Source organism: Salmo salar, chromosome 01, assembly GCF_965601325.2.
Source record: "Salmo salar chromosome 01, fSalSal1, whole genome shotgun sequence".
Classification (NCBI taxonomy): Eukaryota; Metazoa; Chordata; class Actinopteri; order Salmoniformes; family Salmonidae; genus Salmo; species Salmo salar.
In genome coordinates this window covers 154,114,855-154,127,967 of record NC_138291.1, presented here as the reverse complement: position 1 = coordinate 154,127,967, position 13,113 = coordinate 154,114,855, and the positions used below count along the sequence as shown (strand labels likewise).

Sequence of the window (13,113 nt, the reverse complement as noted above, 5' to 3'; positions counted from 1 at the left end):
TATAACTCTTCTCTGACTGTTTGAGTGTCGTTATGACAGAAGGTCCATTAGCTAAATGGAGAAGATGTACATACTGGAGCAGAAGCCCTAAATGAGCAGTAGCCTGACCCTTAACACACAGCACTCTGTAGAATCAACCCGGACTAATTCCACACAGCCCATAATAAACCCGGCAGGTCAGGTCACAGTAAATCTCAGGGTGATCAAACAGAGGTGACACCCAGGAACGTCCTAGCAATGACATATTGTCACACGCCGTGAGATATGCCAAGGACTTCTGGAGACCAAATGTGATTAGTAGAGTAGAGTGGTCAATGACTCACGTGGGCCATTCACTGTAAAAAGTAGCTGCCTAACACATTTTTTTAAATGTAGTAGTTGCTACTCAAACATCTCCAATGGTCAGTAGGATTCAAATCATAAAAATGGTACCTACTCATATGTCAATAAGATTTATTATCACTTAATGTTTTTGAGTACTGTTAACAAATTGTAGGTTATGGAGTAAATATCACTTTCTTTATTTGTGTTCTGCTAACGGAGTTATTGAGTTTTTACAAGTTATGATAATTTAATATTTCAAATTGAATCTAAGTTGTTCTTACTTGATTATTTTATGTTTTACATCTTTACTTAAAATAATAAAGTTTTAGTCAGACACATTGCCATTTGATTAAAAACACTTGATTTATCTGTGTTGTACTGATATATAAGTATTAAGTTTATGCAAGTTAAGAATACTTAATAGTGCCACGTGGCTGAGTTTTAAGAGGATTGTGGGTAATTCATATGTTTTTACTTTATAATACTTTTACACAATGTTGTATGCATGTTTGAAGAGAGAAAAGTATATTTCTAAAATGTCTAAAATTGATCATGATGAGCGTATATCCAAACTTTTGTGCAAATTGATGTTCAATATTGAGACAAGTCATTCCCACCATCAACAAGGTTAATTAGAGGTATATGTAGCATCCTGTAATGCTTACAGCTCTACCTCCACTTACTGCTAGAGGAATGAGTACTGTGCTCAACAATGCCTGCCTGCTAAGGTGGGTTAAAATACGAAATCTTCAAATACATAAAAATGTTAAACATTAAAGATAAACTATGCAGAAATGCTCTGCTATCCTGGTTGCTAAAATTCTAATAGTTTGCCGAATTTCAGTTTATGTAACTAAACAGGCAAGAATAGTGTAGAGAATCATTACCAAAAATATTGTGTTTTCAGCCGGTGTACAAAACCGAAAGTAAAAGATGCAAAAACAAAACTTAAGAATGGGATGCATAGACATAGCATACATAGAACATATCTACAGCTTTTTTTTTTTTTTACCTTTATTTTACTAGGCAAGTCAGTTAAGAATAAATTATTATTTTCAATGACGGCCTAGGAACCCTGAACATCAGGCCCTGAACTGTCTTGTTCAGGGCCCGAACGACATATTTTTACCTTGTCAGCTCATAGGATTTGATCTTGCAACCTTTCAGTTACTAGTCCAACGCTCTAACCACTAGGCTACCTGCCGCTTCTTAGAATTATGTTCAAAGAGAATGACAGCTCTATAACACACATTTCTATGTGAATTTGGCCAGGTCTCCCAAAAAGTTACATATTGCAGCTTTAAGACATGCCCACTGAAAATGTATTATCAGAACTACTTATTACTCTGTTTGAGGACCCAGTGTTGTGGCCAAGAATAGGGTCCTGAGTTTTTCCTGACCACAATAACTAATTGAGAAAACTCAGGGCCTATGACTCTTGGTTAGAGCACTAGAAAACCAAAGAAAGAGGTCTAAAGTTCAGTGTTCTAACTGCCTCACCACACAACCCACCAGCACTATCTAAGAACCCACAGGGCAATGCATGGACCAAACCCACCACACCACGATCTGAGAGCTCACAGGTCAATGCATGGACCAAACCCACCACACCACGATCTGAGAGCTCACAGGTCAATGCATGGACCAAACCCATCACACCACGATCTGAGAGCTCACAGGTCAATGCATGGACCAAACCCATCACACCACGATCTGAGAGCTCACAGGTCAATGCATGGACCACTCACGCCACTCCTCTGGCCACATTGCATTGAAGTCCAGCTGTTATTAAAATCAGCTGTCTGGCTGGCTTCCCATACACTGCTAGGTATCATATGTTCTCATAAAGTGTCACTGTGATGTATTGACCTGTTTGGGAGCGTTGCCTCTGATCTAAGGTAACACAACAGGCACACGAGCTGCCCAGGTTGCGCGAGTGTGAGTAAAGTAACGCTCCCTATACTTTCAATGCATACTTCAACAAAAGGTGGGTAAACTCTCGCCCAAATGAAAAAGTTAAACTGTGTGTGTGTGTGTGTGTGTGTGTGTGTGTGTGTGTGTGTGTGTGTGTGTGTGTGTGTGTGTGTGTGTGTGTGTGTGTGTGTGTGTGTGTGTGTGTGTGTAAGAGAAGAAGTTACTCCCTATCATAAGGTCCACACATCTCTGTTTGCGTATAAACGGAATACACACACCCACACACACTGTCTACACAGCCACACCAAGCATCAGAGCAATGATAAGAAACCTCTTACAGTATATCTCCCTGTTGTGTTGCCCAAGACTATAATACAATGCAATACAAAATAAAACACTGACTTGAAACAGGAAAGGCATTTCAAATCAGCTCTTCACATGAGGAGGCAATCTGGGCTTATCCAGCCCAAATCCATTCTGCCAACTGGTTTACCTTTGAGGTCAACACAATTCTGAAGGAACAAAGCACGGTATCTGTCAGAGTTCATCTGTTAACCTGGTCTGGGCTTATACTGTATCTACTATGGCCAACTGTCTCATGAGATTCCCTTTGAACTGTTTATAAACCGTTTATAAAACGCACATATATTTAAGAGCCAACCCAAGCCATTGTGATCCTTTTACAGATAGGATATGAGGTTGTCTCTAGGAGATGAGGTTGGACAAACTCCACAATCACATCGTGCCCTTAGAAACTCATCTCACATCAGCTTTGACTTCTGCCAGTGCCAACGTTCATCATTCTGAGGCTCAACAATAAACCTGGTGCCGGCCAGTTATTAACGGCATAAAGCAATAACATTAGTGAACCTAACCCCTAAGGATGCCCTGGAACACAGAGGGGCAGTGCCATCCGATCCTGGAGCCGCTAGACTGTAAATCAGGAGGGCTGTGAGACGCTGATCCGGCCGTGAGACGAAGACGAGACGAGACAGACAGGAACGCTGATCTCTGTCTCTAATAGCACAACAACACAGAGCCCGCGACTCCTCCAGTTCTCACACGACTGACAAAAGGCCAGGCGTAAAGAGACAAACAGGGAGATCACACCAGGATTGACATAGTGGTGTACACACTAATTATCTCCGCGCCACGCTGGCAGGGACACAATGGGCTTTTCATAGCCGCCTCGTACACTACACACAGGAGACGCTGGTATCAGGGTCGGGACTGCTGGCATGTATCTGATACCCCCTTTGATCTAATGTGAGTGGTGCTCTGCCCCCTAAATACTACACTACACAGAGAGGGGAGAGGGGGAGAGAGAGGTGGCTGGCCTTGTTCGAGGGGTTGACTGTCACAGTGTGAAAGGGGGATGCTGAGTTTTGTTTGGGGGTTGACAGGCGTGTTATGAAAAGGCGTTGCTGGTTTGTTCGGCGGTTGACATTCGCACAAAGAGAGGGCCAGAGGGGGCTTTGTTGTCTGTGTCCAATGATATGAGTGACATTCAGGACTTGGCCCACTGCCAAAGGGGAGAGGTCAGCAGGTTAGTGCCTGATGACATCACTTCTGACCTACAAATATGGCACTCACACACTGTGATACGTTTCCAAATGATGCTCTACTAGTATCTACTTAACTTGTTCAACCAAACTGAAATTGAAAAAAGGTATTCAAGATAAATGCATAATCTAAACAACTATTTGGGTATAAAAACAACTACAAGGAAAATTGTGTTTAACTTACTCAATGTTCATAATATTTCCTTTCAATTTAAGAATTGTAAGTTCTTCCAACAAATTGCCATGTGGCTCTGTTTTCAGGGGAACGTAGGTAATAGATTTTGAAAAAACTTTTACACAATGTTGTTTGCATGTTTGAAGAACGAAAAGCACATTTCTATATTAGTATCAAACATTTTGTTATGCTATGCAGTGTAATGGATCATGATGAACGGATATCAAAACCGTCTGATAAATTGGCGTTCAATGATGAGACCACCCATTCTCACCATTAGTGCCTGGATACAGCCCTTAGCCGTGGTATATTGGCCATATACCACAAATCCCTGAGGTGCCTAATTGCTACAGTAAATTGGTTGCCAACGTAATTAGAGCAGTAAAAGTAAATGCTTTGTCATACCCGTGGTATACGGTCTGATATACCACAACTGTCAGCTAATCAGCATTCAGGGCTTGAACCACCCAGTTCATAATTAACTTTTAGCATTTCACAAACACTAATATATTAAGTCTAGCATTAAAAAAATGGCTAAGATCCAAATGAATTTGAACAAATCCAGACCTGTTATTGTACATTAGATCTGATTAGTTACTTTTATTGATCGTATCTTAGCCCGGTCTAGTCAGCATGTAAGAACAGCCCTTAGCCGTGGTATATTGGCCATATGCCACACCCCCTCGGGCCTTATTGCTTAAGTATATTATATGTAAAAATACAAAATGTTGATGGAAATAGCTGCCTCCATTTTTTTTAAGTGGAACAGTGCACACATACACACAACAACACATAGACAAACACACACACACACACACACACACACACACACACACACACACACACACACACACACACACACACACACACACACACACACAGATACTCATGCTCATCTGTGTATACAACAGCGAGTTTAATGAGTGACACCCTTCCAGCTGTATTTCTGTATCTGTTAACCAGAGGCTGATGGTTGTGATACACTCATACTGTTCCATCACACACACCCAGATGGCTGGGATTAGGCCTAATCTAAAGGATTTTCTTCTCCTCCACAGGTGACCCAAACAACAGGCCACACCAACATGAACACATCAGATGCAGAATATTTCAGAACAGACACTCAAATAGTGTACAACTTGGGTGGAGAGACATGTTGATAAAGGATGGGGTCTGGATTTGGAGAGCTCAGACTTTTTCCACTGTGGATGATTCAGGAAGTTAATAATGAATGTGTTTGTGTCTGCAGACAAAATCGAGATGAAAAGATCTTGAGAACAAGCGAGAAAGAGACACACGTGTAGATGGAAATATGGGGTTGGCATGCCTGCTCTCCTCCTCTCTCCAGGTGTTCCTATCTCTCTCTCCTGTTCTCCTCTCTCTCCTGAGGTAACGTCGGTCCACCAGCGGTGCAGAGGACATCCAGTAGGGCCCTGCTCAGCCTCGGAGCGCCACTGATTTAAAACCCCTCATCCATCTAGCCTTACACCCCGCAAAAATAGAAAACTGTTGATTTTATTTACTGCTCATGGAAAATAGCTGTCTGTGAGCCTCCAGCGATAGGTACCCTGGGTTATCAGTGTGCTAGCATTAAGGGAAAGCACATGTTTGGCCTGACATGAGAAAGGCCTGCCTGGAGGAATGGAGAGACTGGGGGAGAAAATGAGAGAGGGAGAAAGAGTGGAGGAGTGCAGACTGGTTTCACTGGTCCCAGTCCAGCCAACTGCAGCCAGGCATGCCTCATTTCAAATGGCTGCTTCACTGAATTTGACCAGTCTGAAAATAATTCAAGGTAAACGAGAAACACATTTTCTATGGTTTTATTGGGTGTATAAAATACTGGGTGATAATAAAGAGAAGTTTGGCTCAAGGAGATGGCTTTATGTTAGCTACAGATCTAGGGTCAGTTTCCCATCCGGTTCTCTCATTTAAAGGACCATTAAGAAGGACTGAGGACAACAGAGAGAGAGGGCTGAGAGGGGGTGACCCGGCATCCATCTCCCCACCGCTTCAAAGCCTGGCACAAGAGATACACACCACAAAGAGGGCTAATGAAAGAGTGTGTATGTGTGTGTGTGTATATGTGTGTGTGTATGTGTGTGTGAATGTGTGTGCGTGTGCGAGTGTGTGTGCGTGCGCGTGTGTGAAATCCTATCAATGTCACAAAGGTCACGCTTCCTCAAGATAACCCGGGGAGATTGTTGTGGGCTCCTGGGGGATTTTTCCCCCTCTCTTTTTGTGATTAGGTGTCACGAGAATTTCCTTGGTGTAAAGACGAACCCTTTCATGATGTGGGTTTCTCAGGATTTACTGGGCCATGTCTCAGGCCATTCAACCCCATGCAAAGCAGGGTTGCAAAGCAAACTACACAATGTTCATTCATTCTACATTTGCACAAAGACAAATCCATATTTACCTAAGGAGGTGTTCTGCATCCTAATAGGTTTTTTGAGCTGTTTTGGTTGTCAATGGGTGGATGGATGTGTTATTTCAAAGGAAACCAGGGCTGGTACAAGAGGCAACATGTGGCATTTACTGGTCACCATGACCGTGCTTATTTTGAGAGTGTCCTGTTTGTGAAGGCTTTTTAGGGACCAAAGTCAATGGTTCACACAGGACACGATGGCGCTGCAGTCGATTCCAAGATGGCGCTGCAGTAGGACGTGTGTATCTGTCTTTGTCTTATCCCTTGTCTTATCCCGTGTAAATAGCCGGTCTTTTTCATATACACTGCTCAAAAAAATAAAGGGAACACTTAAACAACACAATGTAACTCCAAGTCAATCACACTTCTGTGAAATCAAACTGTCCACTTAGGAAGCAACACTGATTGACAATAAATTTCACATGCTGTTGTGCAAATGAAATAGACAACAGGTGGAAATGATAGGCAATTAGCAAGACACCCCCAATAAAGGAGGGGTTCTGCAGGTGGGGACCACAGACCACTTCTCAGTTCCTATGCTTCCTGGCTGATGTTTTGGTCACTTTTGAATGCTGGCGGTGCTTTCACTCTAGTGGTAGCATGAGACGGAGTCTACAACCCACACAAGTGGCTCAGGTAGTGCAGCTCATCCAGGATGGCACATCAATGCGAGCTGTGGCAAGAAGGTTTGCTGTGTCTGTCAGCGTAGTGTCCAGAGCATGGAGGCGCTACCAGGAGACAGGCCAGTAAATCAGGAGACGTGGAGGAGGCCGTAGGAGGGCAACAACCCAGCAGCAGGACCGCTACCTCCGCCTTTGTGCAAGGAGGAGCAGGAGGAGCACTGCCAGAGCCCTGCAAAATGACCTCCAGCAGGCCACAAATGTGCATGTGTCTGCTCAAACGGTCAGAAACAGACTCCATGAGGGTGGTATGAGGGCCCGACATCCACAGGTGGGGGTTGTGCTTACAGCCCAACACCGTGCAGGACATTTGACATTTGCCAGAGAACACCAAGATTGGCAAATTCGCCACTGGCGCCCTGTGCTCTTCACAGATGAAAGCAGGTTCACACTGAGCACATGTGACAGACGTGACAGAGTCTGGAGACGCGTGGAGAACGTTCTGCTGCCTGCAACATCCTCCAGCATGACCGGTTTGGCGGTGGGTCAGTCATGGTGTGGGGTGGCATTTCTTTGGGGGGCCGCACAGCCCTCCATGTGCTCGCCAGAGGTAGCCTGACTGCCATTAGGTACCGAGATGAGATCCTCAGACCCCTTGTGAGACCATATGCTGGTGCGGTTGGCCCTGGGTTCCTCCTAATGCAAGACAATGCTAGACCTCATGTGGCTGGAGTGTGTCAGCAGTTCCTGCAAGAGGAAGGCATTGATGCTATGGACTGGCCCGCCCGTTCCCCAGACCTGAATCCAATTGAGCACATCTGGGACATCATGTCTCGCTCCATCCACCAACGCCACGTTGCACCACAGACTGTCCAGGAGTTGGCGGATGCTTTAGTCCAGGTCTGGGAGGAGATCCCTCAGGAGACCATCCGCCACCTCATCAGGAGCATGCCCAGGCGTTGTAGGGAGGTCATACAGGCACGTGGAGGCCACACACACTACTGAGCCTCATTTTGACTTGTTTTAAGGACATTACATCAAAGTTGGATCAGCCTGTAGTGTGGTTTTCCACTTTAATTTTGAGTGTGACTCCAAATCCAGACATCCATGGGTTGATAAATTGGATTTCCATTGATTATTTTTGTGTGATTTTGTTGTCAGCACATTCAACTATGTAAAGAAAAAAGTATTTAATAAGATTATTTCATTCATTCAGATCTAGGATGTGTTATTTTAGTGTTCCCTTTATTTTTTTGAGCAGTGTATATCTTAATCTCACTTTCTATCTACAAACTAAATATACTTTCCTGCAACCCGCCTCACGCAATGTGTTACGGATCTGCTATTTTTATTCCTTATAACTGGAATTTCCATCAGAAGCTAGCCAGCTAACTAGCTACACCTGCCAGTCTGCACAGCGCGATATCAATCCAGAGCATATCGGACTGCTTCTCTCTACCATATCACCGGATTCCTGTCGCTCTGGATCATTACACCGGATCATTATTCCGGATCATCGCAGCTAGCTATCTGCAAATGATTGGCTACTGTTAGCTAACGCCTTTGTCCCGAAGCAAGCACCAGCTAGCCTTGAGCTAGTCTCGAGCTAGGCCCATATACCAGCTAATTCTAGGGCTACAATACCTCCTTTGCCAATTGGCCTGGACCTTTTATTGTCGACACGGAGCCCCGCCGAACCATCACAACTGGACTGCCGACGTGATCGCCCGATGTGGTCTCAACAGGCTATTCCGTTACGATGTCGCAGAAGAACCAGCTACTAGGCCCGGCCCGCTAGCTTTTGTGAACACTGTGTCCCCTGCTCGCCTAGCGTAGTAGTGACTACCGAACAGCACCCTGACTCGCCTATTGCTGCTCTTTTGACCCTATGATCACTCGACTACACAGCTGATGCCCCCCTGGACTGTTTCAATAACACGGTACATCATGTCGTTTACCTGTCGGCCCCAGCCTCGAACTCAGGTCCTGTATGTACCTAACTGACCTGCTCTGCCCATTCATCGCCATTTACCCATTGTTGTTGTTATGTTCTTCGATGGAAGGATTGGACCAAGGTGCAGCGTGGTAGGCGTACATTTTAATTTATTAAATGAACACCGAAACAAAACAAATACAAAGAAAACGTAACGTTCAGTAGGGCAAACAGCACAGTGCCAAAAACAAGATCCCACAAACTAAAGGTGGAAAAAGGCTGCCTAAGTATGATCCCCAATCAGAGACAATGATAGACAGCTGCCTCTCATTGAGAACCATACCCGGCCAACAAAGAAATAGAAAACATAGATTGCCCACCCTAGTCACACCCTGACCTAACCAAATAGAGAATAAAAGGGATCTCTAACGTCAGGACGTGACAGTACCCCCCCCAAAGGTGCGGACTTCGGCCGCAAAACCTGACTCTACAGGGGAGGGTCCGAGTGGGCATCTAGCCTCGGTGGCGGCTCCGGTGCGGGACGTAGACCCCGCTCCGCTCGCGGATCCGCCATCTTTGGTGGCGACTCTGGTGCGGGGATCGTCGCTGGAAGCTCCGGACCGTGGATCGTCGCCGGAGGAACCGGACCGTGGGTCATCGCCGGAGACTCCGGACCGTAGATCGTCGCAGAAGGTTCTGACTGGGAACCCCCGCTGGAGGCTCTGGACCGCCGACCGTCGCTGGAGGCTCTGGACCGCCGACCGTCGCTGGAGACTCTGGACCGCCGATCGTTGCTGGAGGCTCTGGACCGCCGACCGTCCCTGGAGGCTCTGGACTCTGGACTGCCGACCGTCGCTGGAGGCTCTGGACCGCCATGGATCATCACTGGAGGCGTCGGGCCATGGATCATCACTGGAGGCTTTGGGCCATGGATCAACACTGGAGGCTTCGTGCGTGTAGCCGGCACAGGATATACTGGGCCGTGAAGGCGCACTGGAGGTCTGGAGCATAGAGCTAGCACAACCCGTCCTGGCTGGATGCTCACTTTAGCCCGTCAAGTGCGGAGCGCTGGCACAGGACGCACTGGGCTGTGAAGGCGCATTGGCGACACAGTGCGTAGGGCCGGCGCAGGATATCCTGGACCGAGGAGGCGTACTGGAGACCAGGAGCACTGAGCCGGCACAACCCGTCCTGGCTGGATGCTCACTTTCGCATGGCAAGTGCGAGGAGCTGGCACCGAGCGCACCGGGCTGTGAATGCGCACTGAGACACAGTGCGTATCACCGCATAACATGGTGATTGAATGGTCACACGCGGTCAAACAACCACCCCTCATCACTGTCAAACGCTCCCTAAACACTTCAGCGAGCAGGCTTTTCTAATCGACCTGGCCCGGGTATCCTGGAAGGATATTGACCTCATTCCATCAGTAGAGGATGCCTGGTTATTCTTTAAAAGTGCTTTCCTCACAATCTTAAATAAGCATGCCCCATTCAAAAAATGGAGAACAGACATAGCCCTTGGCTCACTCCAGACCTGACTGCCCTTGACCAGCACAAAAACATCCTGTGGCGTACTGCATTAGCATCAAATAGCCCCCGGATATGCAACTTTTCAGGGAACTTAGGAACCAATATACACAGGCAGTTAGGAAAGCAAAGTCTAGCTTTTTCAAACAGAAATTTGCGTCCTGTAGCACAAACTCCAAAATGTCCATGGAGAATAAGAGCACCTCCTCCCAGCTGCCCACTGCACTTAGGCTAGGAAACACTGTCACCACCGATAAATCTACAATAATCGAGAATTTCAATAAGCATTTTTCTACAGCTGGCCATGCTTTCCACCTGATTACCCCTACCCCGGTCAACAGCTCGGCACCCCCCACAGTAGCTGATGTTCTGAAAGAGCTGCAAAATCTGGACCCCTACAAATCAGCTGGGCTAGACAATCTGGACCCTGCCGCAATTGTTGCACCCCCTATTACTAGCCTGTTCAACCTCTCTTTCGTATCGTCTGAGATCCCTAAAGATTGGAAAGCAGCCGCGGTCATCCCCCTCTTCAAAGGGGGTGACACCCTAGACCCAAACTGTTACAGACCTATATCTATCCTACCCTGTCTTTCTAAAGTCTTTGAAAGCCAAGTTAACAAACAGATCACCGACCATTTCGAATCCCATCGTACCTTCTCCACTATGCAATCTGGTTTCCGAGCTTGTCATGGGTGCACCTCAGCCACGCTCAAGGTCCTAAATGATATCCTAACCGCCATCGATATAACACCCTACTGTGCAGACGTATTCATTGACCTGGCCAAGGCATTCGACTCTGTCAATCACTGCATTCTTATTGGCAGACTCAACAGCATTGGTTTCTCAAATGACTGCCTCGCCTGGTTCACCAACAACTTCTCAGATAGAGTTCAGTGTGTCAAATCAAGGGCCTCTTGTCTGGACCTCTGGCAGTCTCTATGGGGGTGCCACAGAGCTCAATTCTCGGGCTTACTCTTTTCTCTGTATACATCAATGATGTTGCTCTTGCTGCTTGTGATTCTCTGATCCACCTCTACGCAGACGACATCATTCTGTATACTTCTGGCCCTTCTTTGGACACTGTGTTAACAAACCTCCAGATGAGCTTCAATGCCATACAACACTTCTTCCGTGGCCTCCAACTGCTCTTAAATGCAAGCAAAACTAAATGCATGCTCTTCAACCGATCGCTGCCCGCACCCTCCCGCCCGTCTAGCATCACTACTCTGGACGGTTCTGACTTAGAATATGTGGACAACTACAAATACCTAGGTGTCTGGTTAGAATGTGAACTCTCCTTCCAGACTCACATTAAGCATCTCCAATCCAAAATGAAATCTAGAATCGGCTTCCTATTTCACAACAAAGCATCCTTCACTCATGCTGCCAAACATACCCTCGTAAAACTGACTATCCTACCGATCCTTGACTTTGGCGATGTCATTTACAAAATAGCGTCCAACACTCTACTCAGCAAATTGGATGTAGTCTATCACAGTGCCATCTGTTTTGTCACCAAAGCCCCATATACTGCCCACCACTGCGACATGTAATGCTCTCGTTGGCTGGCCCTCGCTTCATATTCGTCGCCAAACCCACTGGCTCCAGGTCATCTATAAGTCTTTGCTAGGTAAAGCCCCGCCATATCTCAGCTCACTGGTCACCATAGCAGCACCCACCTGTAGCACGCGCGCCAGCAAGTATATTTCACTGGTCACCCCCAAAGCCAACTCCTACTTTGCCAGCCTTTCCTTCTGGTTCTCTGCTGCCAATGACTGGAACTAATTGCAAAAATCACTGAAGCTGGAGACTTTTATCTCCCTCACTAACTTTAACGATCAGCTGTCAGAGCAGCTTACCGATCTTTGCACCTGTACATAGCCCATATGTAAATAGCCCACCCAACTACCTCATCCCCATATTGTTATTTTTTGTTGTTGCTCCTTTGCACCCCAGTATCTCTACATTCATCTTCTGCCCATCTATCACTCCAGTGTTTAATTGCTAAATTGTAATTATTTCACCACTATGGCCGATTTATTGCCTTACCTCCCTAATCTTACTACATTTGCACACACTGTATATAGATTTTTCTATTGTGTTATTGACTGTACGTTTGTTTATCCCATGTGTAACTCTGTGTTGTTTGTGTCGCACTGCTTTGCTCTATCTTGGCCAGGTCGCAGTTGTAAATGAGAACTTGTTCTCAACTGGTCTACCTGGTTAAATAAAGGTGAAATATTGTTTTTATAAAAACACACACACACAAACACACAGCGGCTTTACAGTGACAACTGTTTACAGCTGATATGTAAACCCCGCTGCAGATATTTACATTTCATCTGCCTGTGTGTGTGTGACTGAGGCTCTGCATAAATGTAATCTCTGAGCATCGGTCCTAGTTCTGAAACATAAAACTAACTGAACAGGGTCAGGAGATTTTAGAAGAAGTGATGGGGATTGTGGTGAGAGTGATGGAGAGAAGGATTAATGGGGATTGTGGTGAGAGTGATGGAGAGAAGGAGTGAAATATTGAACTGGAACGATAAAAGGAGGAATACGAGACAGAAAGCAGGACTGACCAAGTGAGAGAGAGATCTAGGGAATGAGGGTGAGAGGAAGAGAGGAGGA

At 46.0% G+C, this 13,113-nt stretch overlaps 1 protein-coding gene across 1 annotated transcript in view; it reads right to left on the bottom strand.

Annotated features, from left to right (window-relative positions):
- LOC106566624 (ephrin-A5b) overlaps nucleotides 1-13,113 on the bottom strand; it is a 74,721-nt gene that overhangs the window by 45,466 nt on the left and 16,142 nt on the right. The gene's annotated exons all lie outside the window — the stretch shown is intronic.